Source organism: Phocoena phocoena, chromosome 14, assembly GCF_963924675.1.
Source record: "Phocoena phocoena chromosome 14, mPhoPho1.1, whole genome shotgun sequence".
Classification (NCBI taxonomy): domain Eukaryota; kingdom Metazoa; phylum Chordata; class Mammalia; order Artiodactyla; family Phocoenidae; genus Phocoena; species Phocoena phocoena.
This window is the reverse complement of record NC_089232.1, coordinates 79,915,540-79,931,600: the sequence shown is the minus strand read 5'-3', so window position 1 is coordinate 79,931,600 and position 16,061 is coordinate 79,915,540. Positions and strand designations below refer to the sequence as shown.

Sequence of the window (16,061 nt, the reverse complement as noted above, 5' to 3'; positions counted from 1 at the left end):
AATAATAATAATGACAATTAGTCAATTTATTGAGAATTACTGTGTTCTAGGTGTTGTTTTGAGAGATGCACAATTATTCCATTTAAGCAACAACATATGAATTTTATATTATTATTATTCCCACTTTTAGATGAGAGAACTGTAGCCTAGAGAAGTTAAGTCACTTCCTCAATAGCCAACAGCTAGGAAGTATTAAAGGCAAATTCAAACTTATTCTGCATCCAGGTCCTATGCTTATTACCACTTTATTACACTTCACTAAGATTGCTAACCACAGTTTTCTTATCTGCAAAATAGAGATGATAATCACACCTGTGTTATAGTTATCTGTGATTTAATAAAAGGAGGCATTTGAATTTATGCCTCATGGTAGGCATATATAAAAGTTAGTTTTATTATCCCATACTGATTATTGTACCTTGGCTTTACTGGTGGGAGAAAATGAGGCTCAGAGAATTTAAGTAATTGCCCAGACTAACACCATGAGGATATACACTTAAACCACTGTCTCATCCATGCTTCTTTCCATCATGCATGACCTCTCCTGGAAAGTGATTATTATACTAAAACCCGGGCAGATTTTATCATAATGATGTAGTATATCCTTTGGTATAAATTAAAGACATAATTTCCTCGTAAACTCATTAGTGATCACTCAGCAGCCGTTTACTAAAGAGGCAATAGTAGCTCTTTGGTTCCAGGAGCGGATTCAGAGCACTTATTGGTAGTCTTGCTGCTGGAAGAGAAACGTGCCTTGTCAATCACTCACCAACCGCCACAGGGAGCTCTGACTCAGCGCCCCCTCTTGAGAAAGTGTCAGGCATCACTCCGCATATTCTGGTGAGAGACTAGTCATAATCCCAGATCTAGAAGTAATTTGTGTCCTTACACAAGCCACTTCCATTCTCTGGGCCTCAGTTGCCTTGATAACCAAAAGAGGAAGTTGGAAGAACTTTTTACACTTTCTCTTAATAATTCTCTATCTTAATAATTTTAGATATTCTGAAATGCTTGATTATTAATGTTCCCATTAGTTTGACTTTTTGAAAAGGCATTATAGGTATCAATCAACTAATAATTAATCTTGTGCTTGCTACAGTGTTAATACATGAAATACATATTCATGTATTTCATAAATTAGCGTTTGGGATGGAAAGTCTGGGGTTTTTATTTATTTATTTTTTTTGGCGGTACGCGGGCCTCTCACTGCTGTGGCCTCTCCCGTTGCGGAGCACAGGCTCCGGACGCGCAGGGTCAGCGGCCACGGCTCATGGGCCCAGCCGCTCCGCAGCATGTGGGATCTTCCCGGACCGGCGCACGAACCTGTGTCCCCTGCATCGGCAGGCGGACACTCAACCACTGCGCCACCAGGGAAGCCCAGTCTGGGGTTTTTAAACATGCTTTTCTTGTGCTCTCTTGTCATTTGGCTGATTTTTTTATTGCATTGTGTACATTCGGGCTTTATCTGTCTACTTGCTAAAAAATCCAAGTTATCTGCAGTGTCTCAAATGACCTTGCATTAACCTTGTTTACCATAAAGTGAAAGTATGTCCGTAGAAACTCTCTGTGCTTTTAACACACTTGTTAACTTTCCCCAGTATTATCAGAGGGCACAAGAAGTTCGCATCAGTGTTCAGTAAAGCACCGTTTTTAATTTTGATTGTTCTTATATGGGTAAGTAAAGACCTCAGGAAGAATACATTAGCTGTGAATTTCCACCGTATGCCCCGCATTTTAACAAGATGAAAAATAATCCGGCGTGGAGCTGAGTAATGAGAATATGTGACTTGCTCTTATCCCAATGAGTATGTTTCCAGTAGTATTAGCTTGAAATCAAGGCCAAAGTAATACTTCCAAGATCCCAAATACACTGAACTATTAATGACATTTTAATACAACTGTTCTATTGTTATATTCTTCAACAGATTAGCTTGGTCTCCTCTTTAGTATGTATTTAAACTTGAGTTTTATTCTAAGAAATTTTCTCGTTGAAAAGCAAAACTGAGGTAAATTTTCTTTCATACATTAAACTTCTTGTTTTAGTTTTATTTTTTAATTTAATTATTTTTCCTGTACAATATTATATTATTGGTTTGGCCCAAAGTTTTGTTCGTTTTTTCCCTAAGATGGCTCCAGTAGCACTTAGTTGTCTTTAAGTTCATTCAAAACAATTTTGTTAGATTGTATGTGATAGCTGTTATATCAGTGTGCATTTAAAAGAAGACTTATCAAAACTGGTGAAGTTTTGTGTAGCCGTTTTAATATTGAAGATGGAAGAAAAAAGCAACATTTTCTGCATATTATGCTTTATTACTTTAAGAAAAACGCAACTGAAACGCACAAAAACTTTGTGCAGTATACAGAGAAGGTGCTGTGACTGATCGAACATGTCAAAAGTGGTTTGCAAAATTTGGTGCTGGAAATTTCTTGCTGGACGATGCTCCACAGTTGGGTAGATCAGTTGAAGTTGGTAACAATAAAATCAAAACAATAATTGAGAACAATCAACGTTATATCACACGGGGGATAGCCGACAAAATCAAAATATCCAAATCAAACACTGAAAATCATTTGCACCAGCTTGGTTATGTGAATTGCTTTGATGTTTGGGTTCCACAAAAGTTAAGCGAAAAAAAACTTTCTTGACCGTATTTCTGCATGCGATTCCCCATTGAAACGTTCCATTTTTAAAACAAGTTGTGACAGGTGATTAAAAAGTGGACACTGTACAACAATGTGACAGAAGAGATCACAGGACAAGTGCAATGAACCACCACCAACCACACCAAAGGCTGGTCTTCATCCAAAGAAGGTGATGTTGTGTATATGGTGGGATTGGAAGGGAGTCCTCTATTATGAGCTCCTTCCAGAAAACCAAATGATTAATTCCAACAAGTACTGCTCCCAATTAGACCAACTGAAAGTGGCACTAATTCTGGAAAAGTGTCCAGAATTAGTCAACAGAAAACACGTAATCTTCCATCAGGATAACGCAAGACCGCATGTTTCTTTGATGACAAGGCAAAAACTCTTACAGCTTGGCTGGGAAGTTCTGATTCATCTGCTTTATTCACCAGACATTGCACCTTGGGATTTCCATTGATTTCAGTCTTTACAAAATTCTCTTAATGGAAAAAATTTCAATACCCTGGAAGACTGTAAAAGGTTCCTTGAAGAGTTCTTTGCTGAAAAAGATAAAAAGTTTTGGGACAATGCAATTGTGAAGTTGCCTGATAAATGGCAGAAGGTCGTGGAACAAAAGGGTGAAAACGTTGTTCAATAAAGTTCTTGGTGAAAATAAAAAGTGTCTTTTATTTTTACTTAAAAAACTGAAGGCACTTTTTCACCCACCCAATACTTGCGGGTGCACAGCATAGTGATTCAATATTTATGTACAGTATGAATTGATTACCATGATAAGTCTAACAACGTCACCATACAAAGCTATTGCAATATTATTGATTATATTCCCTAATCCAGACTGTACATCCCTGTGACTTATTTCTTTTGTAACTCGTATCTCTTAATACTCTTTACCTGTTTTGCTTATCCCCACACCCCACTCTCTTCTGGCAGTCACCAGCTTTTTGTCCACATCTATGAGTCTGTTCATGTTTTGTTTGTTCATTTGTTTTTCAGATTCCACATGCAAGAGAAATCATATGGTATTTGTCTTTCTCTGTATGACTTATTTCATTTAGCATAATACCCTATAGGTACATCCATGTTGCTGCAAATGGCAAGATTTTGTTAATTTTTGTGGCTGAGTATTATCCTTTTGTATATGTATAAAAGTGTGTGTATGTAAATAATGCTGGAATGAACATAAGGTTGCATATATCTTTTCAGATGAGTGTTTTTGTTTCTTTCATATAAATACCCAGAAGTGGAATCGTTGGATTGTATGGGAGTCCCATTTTTAATTTTTTGAGGAAACTTTATACTGTTTCCCATAGTGGCTATACCAATTTACATTCTCAGCAACAGTGTACCAGGGTTCCCTTTTCTCCACATTCTGGCCAAAATTTGTTATTTCTTGACATTTTGATAATAAGCCATTCTTAAAGGTATGTTGTGATATCTCATTGTAGTTTGATCTACATTTCCCTGTTGATTAGTGATGTTGAGAATGTTTTTACATGCCTACTGCAATCTGTATGTCTTCTTTGGAAAAATGTTTATCCAAATCTTCTGCCCATTTTTTAACCCTTTTTTTTTGATGTTGAGATTTATGAGTTCTTTGCCTATTTTTTATATTAACCCCTTATCACATATATCATTTGCAACTATCTTCTATTCAATAGGTGGGCTTTTTTGTTTTGTTAGTAGTTTCCTTCATTGTGCAAAAGCTTTCTATTTTGATGCAGTCCCATTTGTTTATTATGCTTTTGTTTCCCTTGCCTGTGAAGGTGTATCCAAAAACACATTGCTAGGATGATGTCAAAGAGAATACTGCCTATGTTTTCTTCTAGAAGTGTTAGGGTTTCACATATTACATTTAAGTCTGTAATAGCTTTTGAGTTTATTTTTGTATACGATACAAGAAAATAGTCCAGCCTGATTGTTTTACATAAAGCTGTCCAGTTTTCCCAAAACCAGTTATTGAAAATGCTGTATTTCCCTATTGTATATTCTTGCCCCTTTGTCCTAGATTAATTGACCATGTAAGGTGAATTCATTTCTGGGCTGTCTATTCTGAACTATTGGCCTATGTGTCTGTTGTTGTGCCAGTTTCATACTGTTTTGATGTCTGTAGCTTTTTGTATAGTTTGAAGTCAGCAAGCATAATGCCTTCAGCATTCTTTTTCTTTCTCAAGATTGTTTTGGCTATATGCAGTCTTTTGTGTTTTCATATATATTTTAGGAGTCTTTGTTCTAGTTCTGTGAAAAATGTCATAGGTATTTTGATAGGGATTATATTGAATCTGTAGATTGCCTTGGGTTGTATAGCCGTTTTTTTTGTTGTTGTTGTTTTGCCACCTTTAACTTTTAATTATTTTTTTCTTATTTCACATCTTTATTGGAGTATAATTGCTTTACATTGTTGTGTTAGGTTCTGCTTTATAATAAAGTGAATCAGATATATGTATACTATATCCCCATATCCCCTCCCTCTTGCATCTCCCTCCCACTCTCCATATCCCACCCCTCTAGGTGGTCACAAAGCACCGAGCAGATCTCCCTGTGCTATGTGGCTGCTTCCCACTAGCTATCTATTTTACATTTGGTAGTGTATATATGTCAATGCTACTCCCTCACTTCGTCCCCTTCCCCCTCCCCATGTCCTCAAGTCCAAGTCCATTCTCTACATCTCCATCTTTATTCCTGTCCTGCCCCTAGGTTCATCAGAAGCTTTTTTTTTTTTTTAGATTCCATATATATATGTGTTAGCGTACAGTATTTGTTTTTCTCTTTCTGACTTACTTCACTCTCTATGACAGACTCTAGGTCCATCCAGCTCACTACAAACAACTCAATTTCATTTCTTTTATGGCTGAGTAATATTCCATTATATATACGTGCCACACCTCCTTTATCCATTCATCTGTCGATGGACATTAGGTTGCTTTCATGTCCTGGCTATTGTAAATAGTGCTGCAATGAACATTTTGGTACATGACACTTTTTGAATTATAGTTTTTTCAGGGTATATGCGAGATAGTGGGATTGCTGGGTTATACGGTAGTTCTATTTTTAGTTTTTTAAGGAAGCTCCATACTGTTCTCAGTAGTGGCTGTAGCAATTTACATTCCCACCAACAGTGCAAGAGGGTTCCCTTTTCACCACACCCTCTCCAGCATTTACTGTTTGTAGCTTTTTTGATGATGGCCATTCTGACATGTATGAGGTGATACCTCATTGTAGGTTTGATTTGCATTTCTCTAATGATTAGTGATGTTGAGCCTCCATTCATGTGTTTGATGGCAATCTGTATATCTTCTTTGGAGAAATGTCTATTTAGATCTTCTGCCCATTTTGGGATTGGGTTGTTTGTTTTTTGGATATTGAGCTGCTTGTAAATTTTGGAGATTAATCCTTTGTCAGCTGCTTCATTTGCAAATACTTTCTCCCATTCTGAGGGTTGTCTTTTCATCTTCTTTATGTTTCCTTTGCTGTGCAAAAGCTTATAAGTTTCATTAGGTCCCATTTGTTTATTTTTGTTTTCATTTCCATTTCTCTAGGAGGTGGGTTGAAAAGGATCTTTCTGTGATTTATGTCATAGAGTGTTCTGCATATGTTTTTCTCTAAGAGTTTTAGAATGTCTGGCCTTCCATTTAGGTCTTTAATCTATTTTGATTTTATTTTTGTGTATAGTGTTAAAGAGTGTTGTAATTTCATTCTTTTACATTCAGCTGTCCAGTTTTCCCAGTACCACTTATTGAAGAGGCTGTCTTTCATCCATTGTATATTCTTGCCACCTTTATCAAAGATAAGGTGACCATATATACATGGGTTTATCTCTGGCCTTTCTATCCTGTTCCATTAATGTATATTTCTGTTTTTGTACCAGTACCATACTTTCTTGATTACTGTAGCTTTGTAGCATAGTCTGAAGTCATGGAGCCTGATTCCTCCAGCTCCATTTTTCTTTCACGAAAAATTGCTTTGGCTATTCGGCATCTTTTGTGTTTCCATACAAATTTTGAAATTTTTCGTTCTAGCTCTGTAAAATTGCCATTGGTAATTTGATAAGGATTGCAATGAATCTGTAGATTGCATTGGGTAGTATAGTCATTTTCACAATGTTGATTCTTCCAATGCAAGAACATGGTATATCTCTCCATCTGTTTGTATCATCTTTCATTTCTTTCATGAGTGTCTTATAGTTTTCTGCATACAGGTCTTTCGTCTCCTTAGGTAGGTTTATTCCTAGGTGTTTTATTCTTTTTGTTGCAATGGTAAATGGGAGGGTTTCCTTAATTTCTCTTTCAGAAGTGATTTCTGTGCATTAATTTTGTATCCTGCTACTTTACCAAATTCATTGATTAGCTCTAGTAGATTTTTGGTAGCATCTTTAGGATTCTCTATGTATAGTATCATGTCATCTGCAAACAGTGACAGCTTTAGTTCTTCTTTTCTGATTTGAATTCCTTTTATTTCTTCTTCTTCTCTGATTGCTGTGGCTAAAACTTCCAGAACTATGTTGAATAATAGTGGTGAGAGTGGACAACCTTGTCTTGTTCCTGATCTTAGAGAAAATGCTTTCAGTTTTTCACCATTGAGAACGTTGTTGGCTGTGGGTTTGTCATATATGGCCTTTATTATGTTGAGGCAAGTTCCCTCTCTGCCTACTTTCTGGAGGGTTTTTATCATAAATAGGTGTTGAAATTTGTTGAAGTCTTTTGCTGCATCTATTGAGATTATCATATGGTTCTTATTCTTAAATTTGTTAATATCGTGTATCACATTGATTGATTTGCATATATTGAAGAATCCTTGCATTCTTGGGATAAACCCCACTTGATCATGGTGTATGATCCTTTTAATGTGCTGTTGGATTCTGTTTGCTAGTATTTAGTTGAGGGTTTTTGCATCTATGTTCATCAGTGATAGTGGCCTCTACTTTTTTTTGTGACATCTTTGTATGGTTTTGGTATCAGGGTGATCGTGGCCTCATAGAATGTGTTTGGGAGTGTTCCTCCCTCTGCTGTATTATGGAAGAGTTTGAGAAGGATAGCTGTTAGCTCTTCTCTAAATGTTTGATAGAATTTGCCTGTGAAGCCATCTGGTCCTGGGCTTTTGTTTGTTTGAAGATATTTAATCACAGTTTCAATTTCACTGCTTGTGATTTTTCTGTTTATATTTTCTATTTCTTCCTGATCCAGTCTCAGAAGGTTGTGCTTTTCTAAGAATTTGCCCATTTCTTCCAGGTTGTCCATTTTATTGGCATATAGTTGCTTGTAGTAATCTCTTATGGTTCTTTGCATTTCTGCAGTGTCAGTTGTTAGTTCTCCTTTTTCATTTCTAATTCTGTTGATTTGAGTCTTTTCCCTTTATTCTTGATGAGTCTGGTTAACGCTTTATAAATTTTGTTTATCTTCTCAAACAACCATCTTTTAGTTTCATTGATGTTGGCTATTGTTTCCTTCATTTGTCTTTCATTTATTTCTGATCTGATCTTTATGCTTCCTTTCCTTCTGCTAACTTTGGGGGTTTTTTTTCCTTCGTTCTCTAATTGCTTTAGGTGTAAGCTTAGGTTGTTTATTTGAGATGTTTCTTGTTTTGGGAGGTAAGATTGTATTGCTATAAAGTTCATTTTTGGTCTGATGGGTTTTTACCTTGCTCCTTCATCTGCTGCATATTTCTCTGTCTTCTCATTTTGTTGAACTTACTGTGTTTGGGATCTCCTTTCCTCAGGCTGCAGGTTTGTAGCTGCTGTTGTTTCTGGTGTCTGCCCCCAGTGGGTAAGTTTGTTTCAGTGGCTTGTGTAGGCTTCCTGGTAGAGGGGACTGGTGCCTGTGTTCTGGTGGGTGGGGCTTGATCTTGTCTTTCTAGTGGGCAAGGCTGCATCCAGTGGTGTTTTTTGGGGTGTCTGTGAACTTAGTATGATTTTAGGCAGCCTCTCTGCTAATGGGTGGGGTTGTGTTCCTGTCTCACTAGTTGTTTGTCATGGGGTGACCAGCACTGGAGCTTGCTGGCAGTTGATTGGAGCTGGGTCTTAGCATTGAGAAGGAGACCTCTGGGAAATCTCTCACCAATTGTTATTACTTGGGGCCTGGAGGTCTCTGGTGGTCCAATGTCCTGAACTTGGGTCTCTCACCTCTGAGGCTCAGGCCTGACACCAGGTCAGAGAACTGAGACCCTCTCAGCCACATGGCTCAGAAGAAAAGGGAGAAAAAAAGAAAGATAAAAATATTTTTTAATTATTAAAGTAAAAATAAAAAAATAATAAAAAGAATAGAGCAACCAAACCAATAAACAAATCCATCAGTGATAAGAAGCACTAAAAACTGTACTAAGATATACATAAAAGTCAGGAACAAATCAGTTATAGGCAGCAAACCCCCAAGTTTACAGTTGTTCCCAAAGTCCACTGCCTCAATTTTGGGATGATTCGTTGTCTTTTCAGGTATTCCACAGATGCAGGTACATCAAGTTGATTGTGGGGATTTAATCCACTGCTCCTGAGGCTGCTGGGAGAAATTTCCCTTTCTCCTCTTTGTTCACACAGCTCCTGGTGTTTGGCTTTGGTTTTAGCCCCGCCTCTGCATGTAGGTCGCCCTCAGGCATCTGTTCCCCACCCAGACAGGAGGCGGTTAAAGCAGCGGCTGATTAGGGGGCTCTGGCTCATTCAGGCCAGGTGTAGGGAGGGGTATAGTAACTATAATTGGAATATGGGCTGAGCCTGCAGTGACAGAGACCTACATGACATTGCAACAGCCTGAGGCACACCATGTGTTCTCCCTTGATTTGGACCCTTGTAGTGGCATACTGCATAAGCTCCCAGGGTGGGTGTGGATAGTGACCTGTGCTTGCACATGGGATTCTTGGGTGGCTGCAGCAGCAGCATTAGCATTTCATACCCATCTCTTGGGTCTGAGCTGGTAGCCCCGTCTTGCTCCTGTCTCTGGAGCTCGTTTAGATGGTGCTCTGAATCCCCTCTCCTCGCGCACCCTGAAACAATGGTCTCTTGACTCTTAGGCAGGTCCAGACTTTTTCCCCGGACTTCCTCCCAGCTAGCTGTGGCACACTATCCCCCTTCAGGCTGTGTTCACACAGCCAACCCCAGTCCTTTCCCTGGGGTCTGACCTCCAAAGCCTGAGCCTCAGCTCCCAGCCTCCACCCACCCCAGCGGGTGAGCAGACAAGCCTCTCAGGCTGGTGGTAGGCACCGATCCTCTGTGGGAATTTCTCCATTTCACCCTCTGCTCCCCTGTTGCTGCACTCTCCTCCATGGCTCCAAAGCTTCCCCCCCACCCAACCCCCCTCTCTGCCAAAGAAGGGGCTTCCTAGTGTGTGGAAACTTTTCCTCCTTCACAGCTCCCTTCCAGAGGTGTAGGTCCCATCCCTATTCTTTTGTCTCTGTTTTTTCTTTTTTCTTTTGCCCTACTCAGGTACATGGGGATTTTCTTGCCTTTTGGGAAGTCTGAGGTCTTCTGCCAGCATTCAGTAGGTGTTCTGTAGGAGTTGTTCCACACGTAGATGTATTTTTGTTGTATTTGTGGTTAGGAAGGTGAGCTCCATGTCTTACTCCTCTGACATCTTGAAGGTCCCCCCACAGCCATTTTAATATTAGTTTTTCCAGTCCAGGAGGGTGGTATATCTTACAATTGTTAGTGTCATCTTCAGTATCATTCATTAATGTCTCATATTATTTTGAGTAAAGGTCTTTTACCTCCTGGGTTAGGTTAATTCCTAGGTTTTTTTTTTTTTTTTTTTGATGCAATTGTAAATGGCATTATTTACTTAATTTCTCTTTCTGATAGTTTATTGTTAGTGTATAGGAATGCAACAGATTTTTGTATATTAATCTTGTATCCTGCAACTTTACTGAATTCATTTATTGGTTTTAATAGTTTCTTTGGTGGTATCTTAGGATTTTCTATATATAATATCACATCATCTGCAAACAGTGACAGCTTTACTTCTTCCTTTTCAATTTGAATTCCTATATTTTTGTCTGACAGCTGTGACTAGGACTTCCAATGTTATGTTCAATAAAAGCACTAAGAGTGGATATCCTTGTCCCGATCTTAGAAAAAAATGTTTTCTCTTTTTCACCATTGAGTACAATGTTAACTGTGAGCTTGTCATATATGGCCTTTATTTGTTGAGGTATGTTCCCTCTATACCCAATTTGTTGAGTTTTTATCATAAATCGATGTTGAAATTTGTGAAAAGCTTTTTCTACATCTGTTGAGATGATCATATGATTTTTTTATTCTACAACAAAAGTGAATAATTTTTATTAACATTTTGTTAATGTGGTGTACCATGTTGATTGATTTGTGGATATTGGATCATCTTTGCATCCCTGGGATAAACTCCACTTGATCATGGTGTATGATCCTTTGATAATAGTTTGTTGAGCATTTTTTGCATCTATGTATGTCAGTGATATTGGCCTGTAATTTTATTTTGGGGGTACTTTTATCTGGTTTTGGTATCAGAGTGAAGCTGCCCTCAAAGTTAGTTCAAAAATGTTCCTTCCTCTGCAATTTTTTGGATTAGTTTGAGAAGGATAGGTGTTAACTCTTCTCTAAATGTTTTATAGAAGTTACCTATGAAGTCATCCAGTCCTGAACTTTTGTTTGTTGGGAATTTTTTATTACTGATTCAATTTTATTATTGGTAATTAGTCTGTTCATATTTCTATTTCTTCTTGATTCAGGCTGGGAGATTGTACATTTCTAGGAATTTGTTCATTTCTTCCATGTTGTCCATTTTATTGGCATATAATTGTTCATAGTAATCTCTTATGATCCCTTGTGTTTCTGTGGTGTCAGCTGATAATGAGTCAGCTCTGAGTTTTGTTGATCTTTACTCTTTTTTGTCTCTGCTCTGATGTTTATTATTTATTTTCTTTTACTAATTTTGGTTTTTCTTGTTCTTTTCCCACTTCCTTTGGATGTAAGGTTTTATTCTTTATTTGAGACATTTCTTATTTCCTGAGGTGGACTTTTTCCCCTATAAACTTCACTCTTTTAAGAGCCTTTGCTATCTCCCATAAATTATGGATCATTATGTTTCTATTTCCTTTGTGTCCAGGTGTTTTATTTAAATTCTCTTTTCTTTTTTTTGTTCATATTTTTCTTCTTCCTCTACTCTATCTTCCAGATTGCTGATCTATCCTTCTGTATCCTCTAATATGCTGTGATTCCCTCTAGTGTGTTTTCCTTTCAGTTATTGTAGTCTTCAGTTCTGATTGGTTCTTTTTTGTATTTTTGATCTCTTTTTTGAAGTTCTCAGTGAGTTTCATCCATTTTCTCCTGATTGCAGTCATCTTTATGACTATTTCTTTGAACTCTTCATATGGTAAATTGCTTATTTCCATTCTGTTTAGTTCTTTTTCTGAACTTTTGTCCTGTTCTTTTGTTTGGAAGATATTCCATTATCTCTTCATTTTGCCTAACTCTCTTTTTGTTTCTACCTATTATGCATATCAGCCACATCTTCCGGTCTTAAAAGAGTTACCTATGTACAAAGTATCCTGTGGGGCCCAATGGTACAACCCTCTCTGGTCACCAGAACCAGGTGCTCCAGGGTCGTTCACTGGGTGGGCTGTGTGCACCCTCCTGTTGTGATTGAGCTGCAATTTCTGCAGGTTTACTGGGGGGTGGGATTGGCCACCAATGTGATCCTCTTGCTTTCTTTAATGAAAATATTCATTGGTATTTTAATTTAATTTATGAATTGGAGTCCAGTCAATATTGAATTTTCTAAGTCTTACATTTTATTTGGTGAAGAATACAAATGCTCATTTTTAAACAAAGAATTGCTGATCTCATATTCCATGTATGGAGTGTTCAGTTAGGTCTAGGCCTTGGGGAGAACAAGGGATGGATTTAGAACAGACCACAGCAATTTTGTGACCAACTTGCTGTCATCCAGTAAGAGAGAGAAGAGTTGCAGCAAATTAATTGAATACAAAGTAGACTGTATTATATAACTTGAGTGGTTCATGGATTATTTTGAGAGCTTAAAGGAAGATCAAACTGTTTCTAGTTGGCAGTCAGGAAAAGCTTTGCAAGTGAGCTAATAATTGAGTTGGACTTTGGAAAATAAAGCAAATGTGAACTTAGAAAAAGTCTGAGTAAGGACACTTGAAGGATGATAGATAGATTAAGAAGAGGCACAAAGGGAGGCAAACACAGATGATGGTTTGAAAATTGGGGTTACAGTAGCCCTCCCTGATCCACAGTTTCACTTTCCACAGTTTCAGTTACCCACAGTAAATTCTGGTCCAGAAATGTTAAACAGAAGTTTTCAGTAATTAACAACTCATAAGTTTGAAATTGTAGGTCTTCTGAGTAGCATGATAAAACCTGATGCTGTCCTACTCTGTCCTGCCTGTAATGTGAATTAGCCCTTTCCATTGTATCCTGCCCATTAGTTACTTGGTAGCCTTCTCAGTTATCAGATTGACTGTCATGGTATCACAGTACTTGTGTTCAAGTAACCCTTGTTTTACTTAATAATGACCTCAATGTGCAAGTGTAGTAATGCCAGCAATTCAAACATGCCAAAGAGAATCCATAACACGTTTTCTTTAAGTGAAGATGTGAAAGCTTTTGACTTAATAAGGAAAGAAACAAATTGTATGCTAAAGTTGATAAGATCTAAGAACAAATCTTCTCTCCATGAACTTGTGAAGAGGAAAAGAGAAATTCTTGCTAGTTTTGCTGTTGCATCTCAAAATGCAAAAGTTATGGCTATGGTGCATGCTAAGTGCTTTGTTAAGATGGAAAAGGCATTACATTTGTACAATAGGGCATTTTGAGAGAGAGAAATAGACCAAATTTGCCTAACTTTTATTACAGTATATTGTCATAATTGTTACATTTTATTATTAGTTATTGTTGTTAATCTCTTAGTGTGCCTAATTTATAAATTAAACTTCATCACAGATATGTATGTATAGGAAAAAACAGCAAATACAGGGTGTGGTACTCTCCATGGTTTCAGGCATCAACTGGAGGTCTTGGAACATATTCCCTGCAGATGCAGGGGACTACTGTACTTCAGTTTTATTAAAACATAGACGGGTGGTACAACCACTAGGGAGACAGTATAGAGGTTCCTTGAAGAACTAAAAACAGAGCTACCATATGATCGAGCAATCCCACTCCTGGGGATATATCTGGAGAAAACCATAATTCGAAAATATACATGCACCCTAGTGTTCACTGCAGCACTATTTATAACAGCCAAGACATGGAAGCAACCTAAATGTCCATCAACAGAGGAATGGATGAAGAAGATGTGGTACACATATACAATGGAATATTACTCAGCCATAAAAAAGAACAAAATAATGCCATTTGTAGCAACATAGATGGACCCAGAGATTATCATACTAAGTAAAGTAATTCAGACAGAGGAAGATAGAAAGACAAATATCATATGATATCATTTATATGTGGAATCTAAAAAGATGATACAAATAAACTTATTTATGAAACAGAAACAGACTCACAGATTTGAAAACAAACTTATGGTTACCAAAGGGGAAAGGTGTGGAGGAGGGATAAATTATGAATTGGGGATAAACATATACAGACTTCTATATATAGAACAGATAATCAACAAGGAGCTACCATACAGCACAGGGAACTATACTCAGTATTCTGTAACAACCTATATGGGAAAAGAATCTGAAAAAGAACGGATATATGTATACGTTTAACTGAATCACTTTGCTGTACACCTGAAACTAACACAACATTGTAAATCAACTATACCCCAATATAAAATAAAAATTAAATTAAAAAAAAAGGAAGGTCTAAAGAGAAATTCTAAGGGAAAAAAGGTTAAATATATACATGAGAGGCAGTACTCAGGAACAAAGTAGTTAGAAAGAATAAACTCTAACCCCAAATTTTCTACTCACCCCTGACACTGTGCTTGGTATTACCAATTGGAAATATGTATTTGACAGAAAAGGGAGAACAGCACATGTAGAAGCAGGGAGGATGGGCATGATAGAGTTTGGGCTACCCAAATTTTTCCCCTAGATCAAACTTCCTAATAAAACACAGTAAAGCAGGAATGCCTTTTTAATACTCTTACAGGTAGAAAGAGTGTAAAGCAAATTCTGGAATGGTGATTACTTGCAAACCAATGTCAATGGAATTGCTTGGAGTGTTGAGTGTTTATTTTTGAAAGATGCCCAATGAAAGGAAAAATCAGAATGCAATTTCAAGAGGAGAATAGGTTTTGTGAACTCTGTCATCACTTCATTTTGCCTCTATGCAAAGAAAATTGTATCTTATGTTCCAAGTCACAGTACATTTGTCCTCAGATAGTTTTATGCCGTAGTCACCACCACCAATTTTCTGTCAAAATGTTTACGTTATCTGTGGGTCTGTTTCAGAAACTGACAAAAATTGTTAGGCTGAAGGAAGGAAATTTCAGTGAGTTTAGTACATGCTTTGGCTTCCTTACCAAATTCAAATGTTGCTTGCAAATTATATGACATTGCAATATGATGCCAGTTACATCATTTGGAAGATCTATTTGAGAATATCAAATTTAATTGTTTTGTTCTTCAGATGTTTGCAGACATTGACTTTGGAGAAGGCTCTGATTGGAGATTTCATTAAACTGGGGAAGTTCACAGGTAAGACAAAATGTTTCCACTTCTCTCTCTTTTCTGACTTTTGTTGCAGAGCCATCCATGTTTATGTTGATTTTCCTATGGGGAGTGATTTATTTCAGCCTAACTTGTGATGAATATCTTTTTCATGATTAAAAAGAGTGCTTTTTAACCTTAGGCTATGGCAGATATGTAAAACAGAAATGAAGCCTAAGATTGACTTGTTTGCTTTTTAATCCTTTTTCCCCTCTACAATTTTTTTCTAATAAAAATTCAGTAGTTCTCAAGAACTATAGTTTGGATAAATCAAATTTTTTCACTCCGAAGCCCAGTGTTTAACACTGGCGATGACATGAACTGTTGAATAGACTCAAGGGAGTTGCTTATCTGAGAATCTATTTAATCCTGACTGTGCTTGTTCACTGTTCACATGCTATAACCTTGGGCATATATCTCTTCTTACCAATACAAGGAGGGACTCTTCCATTTGGGAACTTATGGAACAACTAGAAATAATTAATAGCACCCTTTATGTCTGTATATGAGATAGGTCCATGTTCTATTTTGTATAGAATATCTTTAATGGTTTTGTAATCATGATTGTATGTTTCTTATAGAAGAAACCATGTGATGTTATTTGGATAACCTAAAAGCAAATTCTGTTAAATGGGAGATCTTTGTTCATTAAAAAAAAAATGTATTAAGTGAAAAGAGCTAGACTCATATCACAGAACAATAACATACGTGTTTCAAAGCACTAATTTAAGCAGAAATGCATATGACAAATTAGTACATATGTGAGAATC

At 37.1% G+C, this 16,061-nt stretch overlaps 1 pseudogene; it reads left to right on the top strand.

The window, feature by feature from the left end:
* Nucleotides 1-16,061, top strand: part of LOC136133626 (alpha-endosulfine pseudogene) — a 30,659-nt pseudogene that overhangs the window by 13,969 nt on the left and 629 nt on the right.